The sequence below is a fragment of the Salvia splendens genome, chromosome 16, assembly GCF_004379255.2.
Source record: "Salvia splendens isolate huo1 chromosome 16, SspV2, whole genome shotgun sequence".
In the NCBI taxonomy this organism is placed as follows: Eukaryota; Viridiplantae; Streptophyta; class Magnoliopsida; order Lamiales; family Lamiaceae; genus Salvia; species Salvia splendens.
The window spans coordinates 22,004,603-22,021,203 of record NC_056047.1 but is presented as its reverse complement, the minus strand read 5'-3'; positions in this window follow the sequence as shown (position 1 = coordinate 22,021,203).

Sequence of the window (16,601 nt, the reverse complement as noted above, 5' to 3'; positions counted from 1 at the left end):
TAATTGCAGCCTAATATGATTCAAACCTAAAGAAGAACGAACACGAAGTAGATGGATCAAAATGGCTAAGCAAACTATTTGATGTAGCACTATTTCCATATTTTTGTTGTAGTGATCTTCCATATGTTCACATTTTCATCAATGAAATTTAATAGTGATTAGGTAAAGAAATAATAGCTAATAAAAAAACTGGTTTAAATAAAAACCAGTTTAAAATGTAAGGGCATTTTGTGAGCACAATTTTTGTTAATTTATATTTATTCTATTTAGTTATAGTAAAATTTATAAGATGTAATGTTTGAAGAACTTATATCCAGGCTACCGAAGTTTTAATTAATTAATCACATTCATGGATGATGTGGTAATGAATTAGTCAGTCATAAGAGCATGAATAACGCGGGGGGCTGGGCCGCAAATCGCGAGTCCCGGCCCGTCCCGCGCGTTGGAGGAGGAGGCGGCACGGCCAGGGCCGGTCCCCGTGCCGCGATCCCGGCCTGGGACAGCGTTATTCGGGGGACGGGCCGCATCCGCGAGTCCCGGCCCAGCATTACACGCTTCTCGGGCCAGGCCGCAAATCTAATTTTTTTTTTTTTTTTTGTGTCTATAAATACGAGCATTCCATTTGTGCATCAATCTTACGTGCATTCCATTTCAATCTCTATTATACCCTTTATTTCGGCGTCAATGGATTGGTTCAACAGCGATGAACGTGAGATGGAGGAGTTCGTTAACTCGAACAATTGGTACATACCGGGGTCGCAACCATCGCAGCCACAGCCTAGTCCAGGAGTCGGTAGCAACGTCGACGTAACATCGCCGGTCAACACCGAAGAGTTCGAGCTCAGTGAGATGGAGCCCGCTCAAGAGCGGGGCAAGGAGAAGGTCGGCGAGGAGGATGGGCCGAAGAAGTACGGTCCGCAAGAGACAATGTGTCTTGCGAGGAACTACATCGACGTCGACGAGGATCCTATCATCTGCAACCAGCAGACCAGCAAGGCTTTCTGGTAGCGGATTGCTCAGAAGTATAACGCTAGCCGTCCTAAAGGGTCGATAGAGCGTAGCTACGTGAAGCTGCGCAAGCATTGGGGCCGGGTCCAGGCGGATATGAGCAAGTGGAACGGAAAGTGGGCCAACGTAGTCCGGATGTGGCCGAGCGGGCACAACAAAGCGGACCTCGTCGAGAAGGCAAAGGATGCGTTCTTCACTGACGGGAAGAAGACCTTCAAATACTTCGAGGTTTGGAAGCTCGTCGAGAAGAGCCCGAAGTACACCAGCGGTGCCGAGCCGGTGGCAACTGGGACGGAGAAGAGAACCAAAGTTTCCGCCTCCGGAAACTACTCTTCGAGCGAAGGAGGTCCGGCGATCGACCTCAACGTGACGGACGATGACGTCTTCGGCCCCTCTCCTAGCATTCAGAGCCGCCCGACGGGAACAAAGGCGGCCAAGAGGAAAGCAAAGGGGAAGGCAACTGCGAGCAACTCCGCTATGGTGCCACCGCCGACCAATCCGTCTCTGGATAAGATGTCCGACACTTTGTCGGAGATGAGTATTACATGGCGGATGAGCCAGCTGACGGAGTTGACATCGAGGGATACATTGAAGATGTCGGACGACGAGCTCGAGTTGCACCGTGAGATGATCGCCTACCTTCACGCCCAAATGAAGAAGTAGTAGTCGTGGCCCGGGTTTCTAGTATTTTAAATTTGCTTCGTCTAGTAATGTAATGTTAATTTCTAATGAACAATGCATTTTCCCGGTTTCAATTGTTCAACGAATTGCGTTTACGAGTTAAATATGTTAAAGTTGTGAATAATGTCATTTATTAGTTACGGCCTGCAGGGTTAGAGCAGTTGGGGCCTGGGCCGCAACTGTAGAGGAATGATGACGTGGAGGGGACTTGGGACCGGAAATGGGGATGGGGTTATTCATGCAATTGGGGCCAGGGCCGCAACAGTAGAGGAATGATGACGTGGAGGGGACTTGGGGCCGGAAATGGGGACTCCTACGTCGCGAACGATGGCCATCAGGCGCGCCATCGTCCGCGGCATTTTACTTAAAAAATGTGTTTGCCGGGGATCGAACCCGGGTCTATTTCTTGGAAGGCAATAATTCAAACCGTTGGACTACAAACAATAGTTGAGATATCTTGAAAACTAAATTGTTTTATACATTTATTAAGATGATAATGTGATAAAAAATGATAATTTATGATTAAAAAGTAGAATTCGGTGAAACGAGAATTTGCTTCTTCGAGTTATTAAGATGATTATGTTGTGTGATTGAAACGAAGGTTTTTTTATAAATGTATTAATTTTTATAAATGTATTAATTTTTAATCAATGCAATCTTCGCCGGTTTTTAGTTACTCGTTGTGTTTTTTAATTAGTTTGCATTACATATTTGAAAACATTTAAATTAATTAACAAAACAATAGTAAACATATAGGGCGCGCCTTAAGGCGCCACATTGCAAGTGGGGGGTAAGATGATAAAAACTGATGACGTGGCGCGCCATAGGACGCCCCATTGCTAATGGCCTTACTACATAGTAAAATACACTAGCTCTTTTAAATCTTGAACTCTACAAATTGTCACATGTAATAGTGCACCGATTCGTGCCGAGTCTTACAATGATTTATTCTAGGGAATTAATTCTAAATGAAATATTGAATTAATTTGTTTTTTGAAGATATCATGCTGCTTCTATAGTGATTAATTAAGTATTACTCAAGCTCAACCTTAATTCACTTATAACAACTTTATTGGGTACGTAATTGTGAGCATTATTAAACACTTAACAATAACACACCACAATGACCACATAACATTCAAGTTTCATTTTTAAAAGTACTCCTATATTTTATTTTATCTCTAGATGATTGTTGTCTACACATGCATTTTTGTCAACATATATGATGAAGTGAATGTGATATTAAATTAGTCAAAACAATATTTAATTACAGCAAAATATAGTAGTATCTAACATTAATTAGTTAACATACAGTAAAATATAATTATGTGATTGGTAAACATGATGCAATGAATGTGACATGTGAACAACCAATATATTCGTTAGATAATTTTGTTTATAGTTGAATCACGCAAACATGTAAATATGTAGTCTCAAATGTATTTTCCAGGGACACAGATCCTCTGCTGTGTATTGAAACACAGCATTTGGTGCTGTGCACCCATACGGCGTCGTTTTATTCATATTAACTATTAGTTTTGTTTTTATATCTATGCGGCAATGACTAATGAATTTTCTCACATTTTCAATAAGTTTTCAGCTTTTGTATTATGATATGCCTCTGTGTGCCTCTACCATAACAATAATATAATAACATTCATATTACAAATAATCAGTTATTTACCATTTTAATATATGTTTAATATAGGAAGGTATATATACATAAAATTATTTCCTTTATTTAAAAAAATATTTTGTATCTACAATTCTTTTATTATGATTTGTTGTAATAATGGTAATAAAAAATAGTTTAGAAAATCAACCATATGCAATTTAAATAATTGCTAATTCATATAATGATATCATGATACTAAATAGTAATATAATTATATTGTTGTATAGATAATAAAAAAACGGTAATTCAATCATAAAAATATTGTAGTATTCTGTTTCCATTTCATAATAGTGGAGACATTTTTTAATGCACGAAAATTAAGAAAGAACGTGTAATGTATTAAATACAAAATGAAAAATGTGTTATATTTTATTAAAAATAAAATGTCTCTACAATTATGGAACACTCAAAATGAAAAATGACTCTACTACTATGGAACGGAGAGAGTAGGTTTTAGCGAGAAACACTTATTGAGCAGGGCCAGCTGTCCCTCTGTACTTACCAAGCAATGCGCAACAATTCATCGAATAAAGAAAATGTGCTTGTTAAGGTACCAAATCAACGTGTACTCCGTAAACACCTAGGTGCCTAAGCAATTGCCAATTATAAATAACTCGCATAAGAGTTATAATAAAAATTCTAAAATATTTTCTTATTACCTTTAATAAACAAGTCACAATAAAAGAATTTTAGGTACAAAATATTTTTGCTTTAAAATAAAACTATAAATAAACAAAATAAACATGTGTGTATAAATTCCTAAATGTATCAAGTATATAAGGTCATCCACAACGCTGTTCCTATACCGTTCCTTAAACCACTATTTGAGGGCCCCACTGTACTTTTTTACTCCATTCCTTAACTAAGGAACGGAACCTGCAACCCTCCGTTCCTTAACCGTTCCTTAACCGTTCCTTAAATTACTATTCATTCAATTTCATTTTTTTTTATTTCCAACCCAATTCAATTTAAATAAACACACTTTAAAAAACAAACACACTTTATTAAAAAAACACACAACATTAAAAAAAATTACAACTTAAACGTAAAAAAATAAAAAGCACACAATTAAAATCCTAAAAAAATAAAAGTACACAATTTTAATAATTTCATCCGCCAAAATTTGCCCAAATGTGCTCAATTAGATCATGTTGGAGTTGGGTGTGGGCACTAGAGTCGCGTGTCCTTGCACGAATAGATAACCGTTCTTGTATAGACGGATGCGCTCCACTTCGAGGCGGACTACTTGCGGTTGAGCTTCCGGGGGATTCGTCGTCGAACCAATTTCCCGCCTCGGGTCCTTCGTCTTGGACAATCATGTTGTGCAAGATTATGCACGTATACATGATGTCGACCATGTTTTCCATGAACCACGTACGAGCCGGGGCTTTGATGATGTTGAAGCGCGCTTGGAGAACCCCGAACGCCCTCTCCACATCCTTGCGAGCAGCCTCCTGCTTCTGCGCAAAAAGAGTCTGCTTTGGGTTCGCAGACCCACTGCACGTCTTCACGAAGGTAGGCCACTTCGGGTAGATGCCATCGGCGAGATAGTACCCCATTTTATAAAGCCGGTTATTGGCGACGAAGTTGATGGCCGGCGCTTTACCATCCAAAACTTCGGTCAAGAGGTCAGACTGGTGGAGCACGTTTACGTCGTTGTTCGACCCGGGGACCCCGAAGTACGCGTGCCAGATCCAAAGGCGGTAGTTGGCAACGGCCTCTAGTATAACGGTTGGGTGGGTGCCTTTGTGGCCGCTCGTGTAGGACCCCTTCCACGCCACCGGGCAATTCTTCCATTGCTAGTGCATGCAATCGACGCTGCCGAGCATCCCGGGGAATCCGTGCACTGTTTCGTGAAGGTTGAGCAGGAACTGACAATCGGTCGTGCTTGGCCTTCGGAGAAATTCGTCGGTGAAGGCTGCCCGGACACCTTGGCAGAATTTGAGCAAGCACATTCGCCCAGTGCTGTCTCCGATGTGGAGGTATTCGTCGAACATGTCGGCCGTTTGTCCAGTCGCAAGCTGGCGGATTGCTGCAGTACATTTCTGCAGCGTCGTGTGGCTGGGACGGCCGACCGCGTCGAACCCTTCCTGGAAGAACTCTTCCCGGGCTGCCAAAGTATTCGCGATGTGGAGAAATAACGGTTTCCCCATGCGGAAACGGCGACGGAAGTACGTATCTCCCCAAACCGGGTTATCGCAGAAGTAGTCGCGTACTAACCTTGCGGCGGCTTCCTCCCGGTTACGATGGATGTACGTACGGGAGCGTCGTTGGGGTGGCGCGGCTTCTTCCGCCTCCCGTCGTCGATCTTCTTCAAGTGATTGTTCCAATATTTGACGCATTTGTTCATAAGGATCCATTAGTTTGATTAAATTTGGGAGAAGGAAAATATAGTTGATTTGAGATGAAAATTGGGGTGGAAATAGAGAGAGGAATAGATGTGTGTTTGTGATTGAAATGAGTATGAAATAGGAGTATTTATAGAGTAAATAAATAAATAAAAAAATTAAAAAAAAAAATAAAAAACGGATATAAAAAAAACGGTCTCATTACCGTTGCAAAATTTTTTTTTTTTATATTAAATTCGAATTTTTTTAAAAAAATTAATTATTGCGTCACCAGACGAAGCCCACTCGCGGGGCAGCGAGTGGGCTGCACGCGTCGAATGGGAGGCCGCCACGTCGCCTCGGCGCGTGGCGGAACGTTCCGTTCCGCGTTCCTCCGGAACGGAACGCGGCACGGCATAGGAACGGCGACGGCACGGAACGGCGACGGAACGCACCCCGCAACGCGTGCCGCCGCGGAACCGTTCCGCCGGAACGGCATAGGAACCGCAACGGCACAGCGTTGCGGGTGCCCTAAAAGATAAGGAGTGTTGTTTTAACTTAGTGTGGGGCCAATAAAATCAATTTATATTGCAAAAGCCGCACACCAAATAAAGCTAATAAGAAAATATGAATAAAACGACGGCGTATGGGTGCACAGCACCAAATGCTGTGTTTCAATACACAGCAGAGGATCCGTGTCCATTTTCCAGCTATATAGGCAGTTTAATTACGTATAAATGGAATGGAGTATATACAATTGGATGATCCGCAATTTGAAATATTAAAGTTTTAGTACAAGTTCCTCTTCTAATTCGTTAATAATAAATTTATTGTTAGCAACTAATAAATCCAAAGAGCATATTAATGAATTTTAATTAAAATTCGATCAAAATAAACATGGATACCCTTCTATTTGATCAATTGCTTTCTATAATAAAAATAGGGATAGCCTTCAGCTTCATTCAGATTTCGAGCTATTTGTTTGGGAAAAAAAATGAGCAATTTGGAAGAAGAATATGAAAGGTTGGGTTTCTGATGATTAAGCACTGAATCAATTTGGCAGATTGATTATATGATACGTGTTGGGTCTTTGATGAATAACGATATCAATTTTGAAGAAACATTTTGGATTCAAGTATAGCTATTTACAAGTTTGCTTTGTACAATTACTCGATTTGTATTTTAGCTTTTCTTGTAAACTTTACATCTTAGACCTGCCTTGTCTATTGTGACAGTTTCAAATGTCGCGTTAGGTAAAACACCTGCTAGCACATATAATATATAATAGAGGTGCGTTATAATGCTAACTTTTCTTAAATTGCTAACTTGTTAACACATTAACGTAGTGTATAAAACATGTCAACACAATCACATTAAAATGTCAACACAAATTTGTGTTGATATTTTAATAAACTGTGTTGACATTTAAATATCAATGTCAACATAATGTATTAAAATATCACTTTTTATTAGCATTATAAATACCTGCAAGTATACAGAGAACGAATAGTATAGCTAAATGTTAGTACCGGATATCGATCACGGGGAAAACAACCACAGACTGTCTATCTTCTACTAAAACACAATTACTATTTGGAAAACCGAGAGTTTTGAGAATTTTTTAAAACAAAGAACCATAAAAATCAAAGAAACAACTAATTGCAAATAAATAATGGAGATAAAAGTATAGAGATAAGGGAATTCTAGGGATGTGCTTTCACAATTATGGTTATACAAATTCCAACTACAACACCCTAGCACAGTTCTTACCTTGATAGAACAAGTCGCTTAGTTTATGCTCATGCGGTGCAAACGTTGATTACAAACATTAGGGTTGTCAATCGTCCAGAGCCTTTGTCCTAGCGGCAAGGAGCTTAGAGGTGCCGAGTTCGAGCCCTCTTGACATTAGTTGTAATTTCCTCCTATCTATAGTATAAGAGTTTATTTGTAATTTCCTCCCTTATATAGGAGTTAATTAAAAAAAACATTAGGGTTGTCAATCCTATATACGTAACTTCTAGAAGCTCCTAAGACCCTTAAAAAGTCTTCACTCTCAATTAATAGTGTCGTTTTAAAGGAAGCTAATTGTAGTGTCTATTAAGTGGATCTAACTCGTCAACCTCATCTCACGATTATGTAGCAAGTTATATTAAATTATTACCAAATGTGTCACTGAAACGTGAAGTATTATGGAACAACTTAAGGAAGAAACAAAGTAAGAACAAACGGATTTTAAATAGAAAGAGGAATTGTATAAACCAATAAAAGTTACTAACACGTCCCTAGAATCCTATGAGTTTAGTTACACATGATAGAATAAGCTAAAAACATAGATTGAAGGGAAGACAATGAAAGCATAAGAACTAAAGCAATAAAACCCAAAGGTTGAATCCTTGTAGCCTTGATGATCTTGAATCATTTTTCAACTCCTTGTACAATGAAGCACTCTAACTTTTAAGCTCTGAAAATATTTGGCAAAGAGAAGATCTGTTTTTGATGAAGCTTTAGGGGCAATTTATAGGGAAGAAATCGCCCCTTCTCATATAAGGAAAAGAGTTGCAAAATATGGTAAATCTTGGAGAGAAAGTAGGGCAAATTCTGCTTGCCGCTTTTTCCTGGCGGGCCGCTGCACCTTGGCCAGCGGTCTCCATGAGTTGATCCGAGGCTCTTGACCTTTGGCTGGCGGTTGCTGCACTTGTTTCAGCGGTCACCATCCATCATCCTGTAACTCTTTGGACTCTCGATAGCGGTCGCCACGCATTCTCCAGTGGTCGCTGGGCGTGTCTTGACATCATGCACAACTTCCCGGAGCGGGCCATTACTGGCTTAGCGGTCGTTGGGCACCAGTGGTCGCCGGCAATGTTGCAGCGGTCCGCTGGTCATGCAGAATAGCTCCAGATTTCCAACATTGCATATTGACTCCCCTTTTAGGCTCAAATATGCACATTTCTCACAAAACATGTCAAAATACCAAAATAGATAAAATATGCAATTAATGGACAAGTAATGCAACTTTGACATTGAAAACGGATCAAAAGATGGCCTTAAAACCGTGCAAAATCCGAGCGTATCAGTTAGCAGAGTTATGAATGAATCACACCCCTAATATGTAATACTAGTAATAGATAAATTATTTATGAGGATGTTTGTATGTATTACAATATATATCACCGCAGGCATGTGATCAATTGCTAACTAATTAGCAATCCAAAATTAAGACCAATTTTTAACCATTAGATTAGGAGATCTAGTGGTTGTCAAGTGGATTAATTTTAAATTTAAATAATTATTAAATAAAATTAAAGGGTATTAATGTCAATTCTCTCTTATTAAAATTATTCCAAAACTTTAAATTTATGTAACTCTTTCGATTTAAATTATTTTTTCGCAAAAAATATATCAAATTAAAAGTAATTTTATAAGGATCCTAACAAGATCTCAATTGCATAAGTTCCGACGACGTTTGGATGATGAAATTTGATGGAGTAATTTATTTTCAATTTTCTTATATGTTGATAAGCAGAATTTTATCAATAAATACATAAAAAAAATCAATAAAATGCATGTAAAATCCCAATAAAAATGTTTTGATATTTTCGTTTACTTATGTTGAAATACTCATGTCGGTGTGTTGATATTTGTAATACACTATGTTGATATAAAAAAACAACGAAAAATATGATATGATAACAAAATGACGATCTTACCCCTTGTTGATGTTTTGGCTACAATTTATTGAAGTTCGTTAAGTTTAATCTAATTCACTCATTTTAAAATCTAAGAGTGTAGTTTTGGTCTTAATTTTTAATTATGATGCTCTAAGCAATATAAGAGGATCATATTACCGTATACAAAAGACGTGGGCCAACATGCAAGTTTTTGGGAGTAATTAATCAATTTAAATATAGAGTGATGCTAAATGGTCATATTATGGCCAGCCATACAAGGCTAAATTAGTAAATTTAAGTGTTAGTTATTAAATAAAATATTTGTTAAAGTTAGTGGATAAATGAAAATTACATATATATCCTTGATCATATTTTGTCCGATGAAGGATAATTGATATGTTTCAAATTTTGAATTAAAGAATACGTATTTAATAGCCTCAAGTTGGAATTTGAATCAAAGCAGACCATAATTAATGAGTTTTATATTAAATGCCCAATACACTAAGGTGGTGTTCGGTTTCCAAGATAAAATAATACCAAGATACAAACTAGGATTGAGTTGTGAGATTATTATAGTCATAGGGGGTTAGCTATGACTAATTATCCCTTGATTATCCATCTAGGATTGAGTTGTGGGGTAGAATCTCATGAACCAAACACACTACAAAATTAGTCCCGGATACAATCCTACAAACCGAACACCCCCTAATATGATTATACAGTACATTAGATAGTCTTTTAAGAAGGCGTATTATAGTAGTAGTAATAGTTAATAGTGAAATTTAATCCATGAAAATGTGATCTATATTATCTCATGTGGATGACATTACACGCCCTAATTATATAATTATAAAGCTTAATTATGGTACAATCAGTTTGACAAAAAATATTATGGACTAATAAAAAATATGAATAATGAAAATGTAAACAAAAGATAGAATATAAGAAACAATATTCTTAACTAAGGAATAACTAATGGATGATAAGCTCACAACTCACAAGTACAATATGAAAAAACAAAACTCTTAGTTTAGAATTGAGTAGTCTTAGAATAAAATATACTACTAATATTCTTAATTCCAATTAGTATTTTTTTTGTCGCTGTAGCATAATACTCCAAATATTTGATATGTGAAGTAATATTTTTTTTACTGTAAATTCTCCTATAAAAGGAACTGGTATTAAATTCATAAGGATTAAAAATTGGATGTGAAATCAATCTCGAAAGATTGTATTGATGAACTTTTTCTCGATTTAGAATTCAACAATCCAGTCGAATATTATATTCAATTTTTGGACAAGAAAATTTCAATAATTAATCTATTTATATTGAGATATTAAAATTGAACCACCTTTAAATTATAATGTAATTAAACTTAAATCTCATTATAAATTTTTACTAATTAAATAGTTGGATAAGAATAATTCAATGGTTAATGTATCTATTTTGTATAGATAGAACTCAATCACACCCAAAATGTTATCTAACCCACAACTAATATTAATATAATATTTTGACTGATTAAATAGTTTGGTGAAAATAATTTAATAATTGATCTATTTATTTTCTTAAAATAAAATTAACAACGTTCAAATTCCTATTTAATTGATTTTAGGCTTGTATAAACTTTATAGTATCTTATACACAATTCAACAATTCAGACAAATATTAGATTCAATTCATAGACGAGAAAAATTCAATAATTTATCTATTTATTTGTAATGATAGAACTCAATCACATTCAAAATGTTATTTCACCCACAATGAATCTCATTATAATGTTTTTACTGATTAAATAGTTTGATGAGATTAATTTAATAATTGATTCATTTATTTTCGTATATTCATTCAAACAAACAACATTCAAATTCTTATTAAATCAACCATCAATTTCATTAGATATTTTCTTTCTAATCAAATAGTTGGATGAGAGCAACTGGGGGAGAAATTTGAACTTTAATTTAATTAAATTTAGATTTAGTCGAACAAATAAGTTGACTATTAGAATTAATTGAATAATTAAAGATACTTTAATCTTCCATTCAGTTAAATTATTCAATTAAATAATATGTTTAGTTGAAAATTTTAATTATATTTAGATTTAATTTAATAATTATGTTTAGATTAGATTTAACTTAGTTAAACATGTAATTCATATGGACATTTTGTTAAGTTAAACATTTAATTTATATGGACATTTGGTTTCATAGCACAATTTATCTTATATCCAGTTGTATCAATGAATATTAAGATAATTTAACAAATTTTTAGACTTAACTGAGCGCTTGAGTTCTCAATTCAATTACTCAATCAAATACTCCATCCGTTCATAAAAATAGACAAAATTGTAAATGACACATATTTTAATGCATAATTGGTAAAATAAGAGAGACGGGTGGAAAAAATATGGTGGAAGTAGTGTTAATGGATTGTAAGGTCCACATTTATAATGATGTGTATGGTTAGTATTTGTTTAAAACTTTCCATTTTTAGAATAAATCTAATTTTGGTGGATGGCTCAAAATAGTAAAACTTGTCTATTTTTTTTGGACGAATGAAGTACTTATTAAATTAATTTGATGCACTCATTTCTTTGATCTCTGATCCTATATTAAATTTAGGATTTCAATTGAATTTAATATCTAATTTGATCAATTGGTAATGTTAATTGAGATTTATGAATTAAGTAATTAGTGCTAAGTTATAAGCTTGAGGATTTGTTTTTCTTTAAATTTTATGACCAAAAGTTCGATAATTTTTGGTTGATTGCTCAAAAGCATATATGTATTGCTGCAGCTTTGAATCAACGGGAGAAAATAGAATAAGGAAGAATGAACCCAAAAATAAATGTAATAATGACAATTTTACATAAATTTTATAAAATATATTTAAAATTTTACAGAAAACAAAAGAAAGTAAAAGAAGATTTGAGAGGGAAGGAATACGTAGGGGGATGGAAGAGAAGGGAAGGGATGGGATGAGAGAGAATTTGAAAATGAAAAAAAAGAAAAAGAGGGAAGGAATACGATGGAATTTGAAAATGAAAAAGAAACAAGCGCCCCATTGTGAGTAAGCTGGCGGGATAAATATAGGAATATAAATTGAGAGTACATTTATCCAGCCAAATATTATAAGGGTATAAAAGTATGAATAATTTGAATTGGACCAGAACTTATAAACTAACCGTTTTTTTTCTTAGTAAACCGGTTTATGGCTGGCCATAATATGACCATGATAGGGCCTATTTCATGCATCGGTTTATAGGTGAAATACATGCTACTTGATCGGTTTATCGCGCAAAACAAGTGTTAAATGTGCAGAATTACCACTTGACCAAGGCTTCAAGGCCGACCTGATCAAGCAAGTACAAAGGCGATAAAAGGCTCAGAATCGGGGGAGTTGATCAAGGGAAGCGATCAAGCAGTTAGGAGGGGACCACGGGCTTCTGGAAGAAGAGCACGTGAGGAAATGAGCTGGATACAACGCACCATTCTGTTATAAAGGACGACGTTCTAGAGGGGGACACGTGCTGGAATATGAGACGCAAGGACGAAGCTGAGTCACGAATTTGTTACCAAAAAGCGTCGACATTCTAGAAGAACAGCACGTAGCAATCAATGAGTCGCTCATTCTCAGAATGAGTGAATATTCCCTAACAAGATCGTTATCCAGCTGGAGGCCGAATCAAGCTTATAAATAGAGGGTGTGCCACCACAAGAAAAGAGGAGACACTTTACTTTCCGCCTAGTTTAGTTTAACATAGTTATCTAGCGTAGTCCAGCTCTCTAGCTTAGTTTAGTTTAATTCTCTAGCTTAGTTAGATAGCTTAGTTAGAAGGGCGACCAAAGGGAGCGCTCCAGAATACTCATTTCTGTTAGCGTGACTTAAGTTTCCCGCTGAGATTCTTCTCAGTTTACCGCTTTCTTAGACTCAAAGTGTTAGCTTAGTTTAATTTCACGCTGTAATCAGTTTTTAGTTTAATCAAGTTATTTTCGCTTTAAATCCGCGCATTTACTTTTCTGTTGTTTCCTGCAAATCACTTGACCCAGTAGTTAGAATTCCGTTGATCAAGCTAGCTAGTTTAAATTCTGTCTAGATTAAAATAGTAGTTAAAACTCCTAAATTAAAGCGTGGCAGCAGCCAACCCCCCAGTTCACTACTCACACACTCGACACACCAACTTCCCTGTGGGATCGACGCCGAACTTGCCGCTTTACTGTTAAAGTTGTGCAAAATTGGGAGTTATAAATTACTTTGGCAAGGCGGAAAGGGCGAGAGATAGAGTGCATTGATTAAGTGGCAACGATATTTGCTAACTGATCCAATCGATTCGGTTATCACTCCATATAACTTGATCTGCATTCTATTTATGTTTTCGATCTCTTTCCTAGTCCCTCCAGACAACATAGCATTTCCGTTAAATATAAGTGTGTAATTAGTCAAAAGTGACGCACTGTATAAGACATGGGAACAATAACCAATAAATTCGAAATACATAAAATATAAGTTACCTACTCATGATCAGTACTGTATTAATGAGATTAATGTAATGAAGTGGTTATTATGATTAAGTCAGTTGTAACTAAGCGTTCATTGACTTGAATATAGTGGGTTTTTTTTCCATTTTATCTTTTTGTGAACGTCCTAATCCCTAATTTTAAGGACCACTAACAAGTTAAATTAATTTTTGTTCTGTAAATTTGTTAGATTACTAAATAGTAGATAATGATTCCGATCTAGAAATGTACATTTAAGTGAACAAGAAATTGGAAACTTAATTTATTAGCACAATATTTGAGGACAATCCTTATTATGAGCATCGATACATGGTAGGGGTGGCAAATCGTGCGTGTCGGGTCATTATCGTGTCGACACGATAACGACACGAACACGATAACAACAAACACGAACACGACCCGTTAAGAAAACCTCAAACACGAACACGAACACGACACGAAATCCTCAGACACGAACACGACACGAACACGACACGAACCCATTAACGACACGAACCAATTCGGGTCAACACGACACGATAACAACACGTACACGAGATGACACGATAACGACACGATAACAACACGACCTGATAACGGTTAAACCTATTAAAAATGAAATTAATAAGAATTAATAATATTAAAATATTATTTGTTAACGGATAACACGAACACGACACGAACACATATTGTTAACGGATAACACGAGCCCGACACGAACACGACATGAAATTTTCGTGTCCTTAACGGGTCGACCCGATAAGGACACGAACCCAATAAGCTCTGACCCAAACCCATTATTTTCGTGCCGGTTCGTGTCGTGTTATCGTGTCATGTCAAAAAATGTCAGCCCTAATACATGGTAAGATGGATTCTAAAAAATAATAATAATAATAATAATAATAATAATAATAATAATAATAATAATAATAATAATATAATAATATGAAGTGCATCAGAATTGAAAAAAATACATCAATTCCACGAGAAAGAGAGATTCTATATGATCCTATCATTATATTTTTATATAATCACCATTATTCAAAGACCAATATATATGGCATCGAATATCTTAAAGTTCTTCAAATTATCATAAAATTAATTTTTTTTAATATAATTTTGAGTTGTTTCGAATATTAATGTTACTCCCTCCGTCCTATAGAAATAGGCCTTTAGTATTGACATGAGTTTTAATACGTAATTGGTAAAGTAAGAGAGAAAAAGAAAAAGAAGTTGAAATTGTGTAGTGGATGACGGGGCCTAAAAGAGAAGGAGAATAAAGGTTGTTATAAATGGATATGGACCAATGGCGTATCCAGGATTTCTAATTAGGGGATGCCACATTAACATTGATTTAGAGCTATAAAATTTGATAAATCATTTTTCAGTCATTTTCTTAGTTATAAATATTTTGTACGTATATATTTGAATATAATAATTACATAAAAAATAAAATACTTTAAAAGTAAATATTTTTAACATAAATTATTATGACAAAGATTCAATTGTTTCAAAAATAATACTAATAACTAAACAATTGATCGAATATATGGAAATCTTAAACACAGAAAATAACTAAACAATTGATCGAATATAGGGAAATCTTAAACACAGAAATATACCAATTAATATAAATTATTGAAGAATATTTAAGTTATTTTAAAACAGAAATGAAATCAATACTAATACTAAAATACTTGAAATTCTCATGTACAACATACAAATATATACTACTGCAAAACAAATTGAAATATACTAATAATTATAGAATAAAATAAGAAAAAATAAAATGCAGCTGCATACAGCTAACTATAAAATTAAAGGTGTTCTTGCGAAGTCGAACTCGGGTCTCTAAACATACTAGGAAGAACTCTACTACTTTCTTCACTAAATTATGACAATATAAAATAAAGAATGAACTTTTTGGGGTACCACAGAACTTTTCGGGGTACTGTGGTACCCCCTATTCTACACTGGATCCGCCAGTGATATGGATTATTTTTATGGGACGGTCGAAAAAGTGAATATGACATATTTCTATGAGACGGATGGAGTATTATATTACTATTCTTTATTAAAATTATAAATTATTTATTATTATTATTATTATATATTATTTTTGTTAAAGAAAACATAATATACCAAAGTTTTTTTTCTCTTCAATAAATCAAAAATCTCAAACCACCCAAAAATGGTGAGGAAGAATACAATTAGAAGTACACTGATTAAAAAATGGAAGAAAAACCCAATAGAGCTGACAGCACAACAAGTGCAAAATCAACAGAGCTAGAAAGAAAAGGCAGCAGTTGAAAGCTAGACACACCACTAACTAACAAAGAGAAGGTAAACAACAGGTTGCTAAGTAAGACCCAAGGGTACCTGAGAGAACGTTAGACAATGACTAGGGAGCAAGAGGCATATACCAAAGTGAATACTGCTGTATAAATTTATATTTGATACTTCCTCACCTCAACGAAGATGATTCACTTTTCTTTTTAGATTGTCTCATTAAAAATGACTCATTAGTAATAGTAGAGACATCTTTATTTCTACTTTATTCTCTCTCTCATACTTTACTCTTTCATACTTTACTCTCTCCACGTAACACACAAAATAAAACTGTATAAATTCTCGTGTTGTCCAAGGAAATGTCATCTTCCTTGGGACGGAGGGAGTAGTATTATTTGTATATCAATTTGTGACTTGCTGATGTGGTCAGGGCTTGTTAGAAGTAAATAGGCTGCA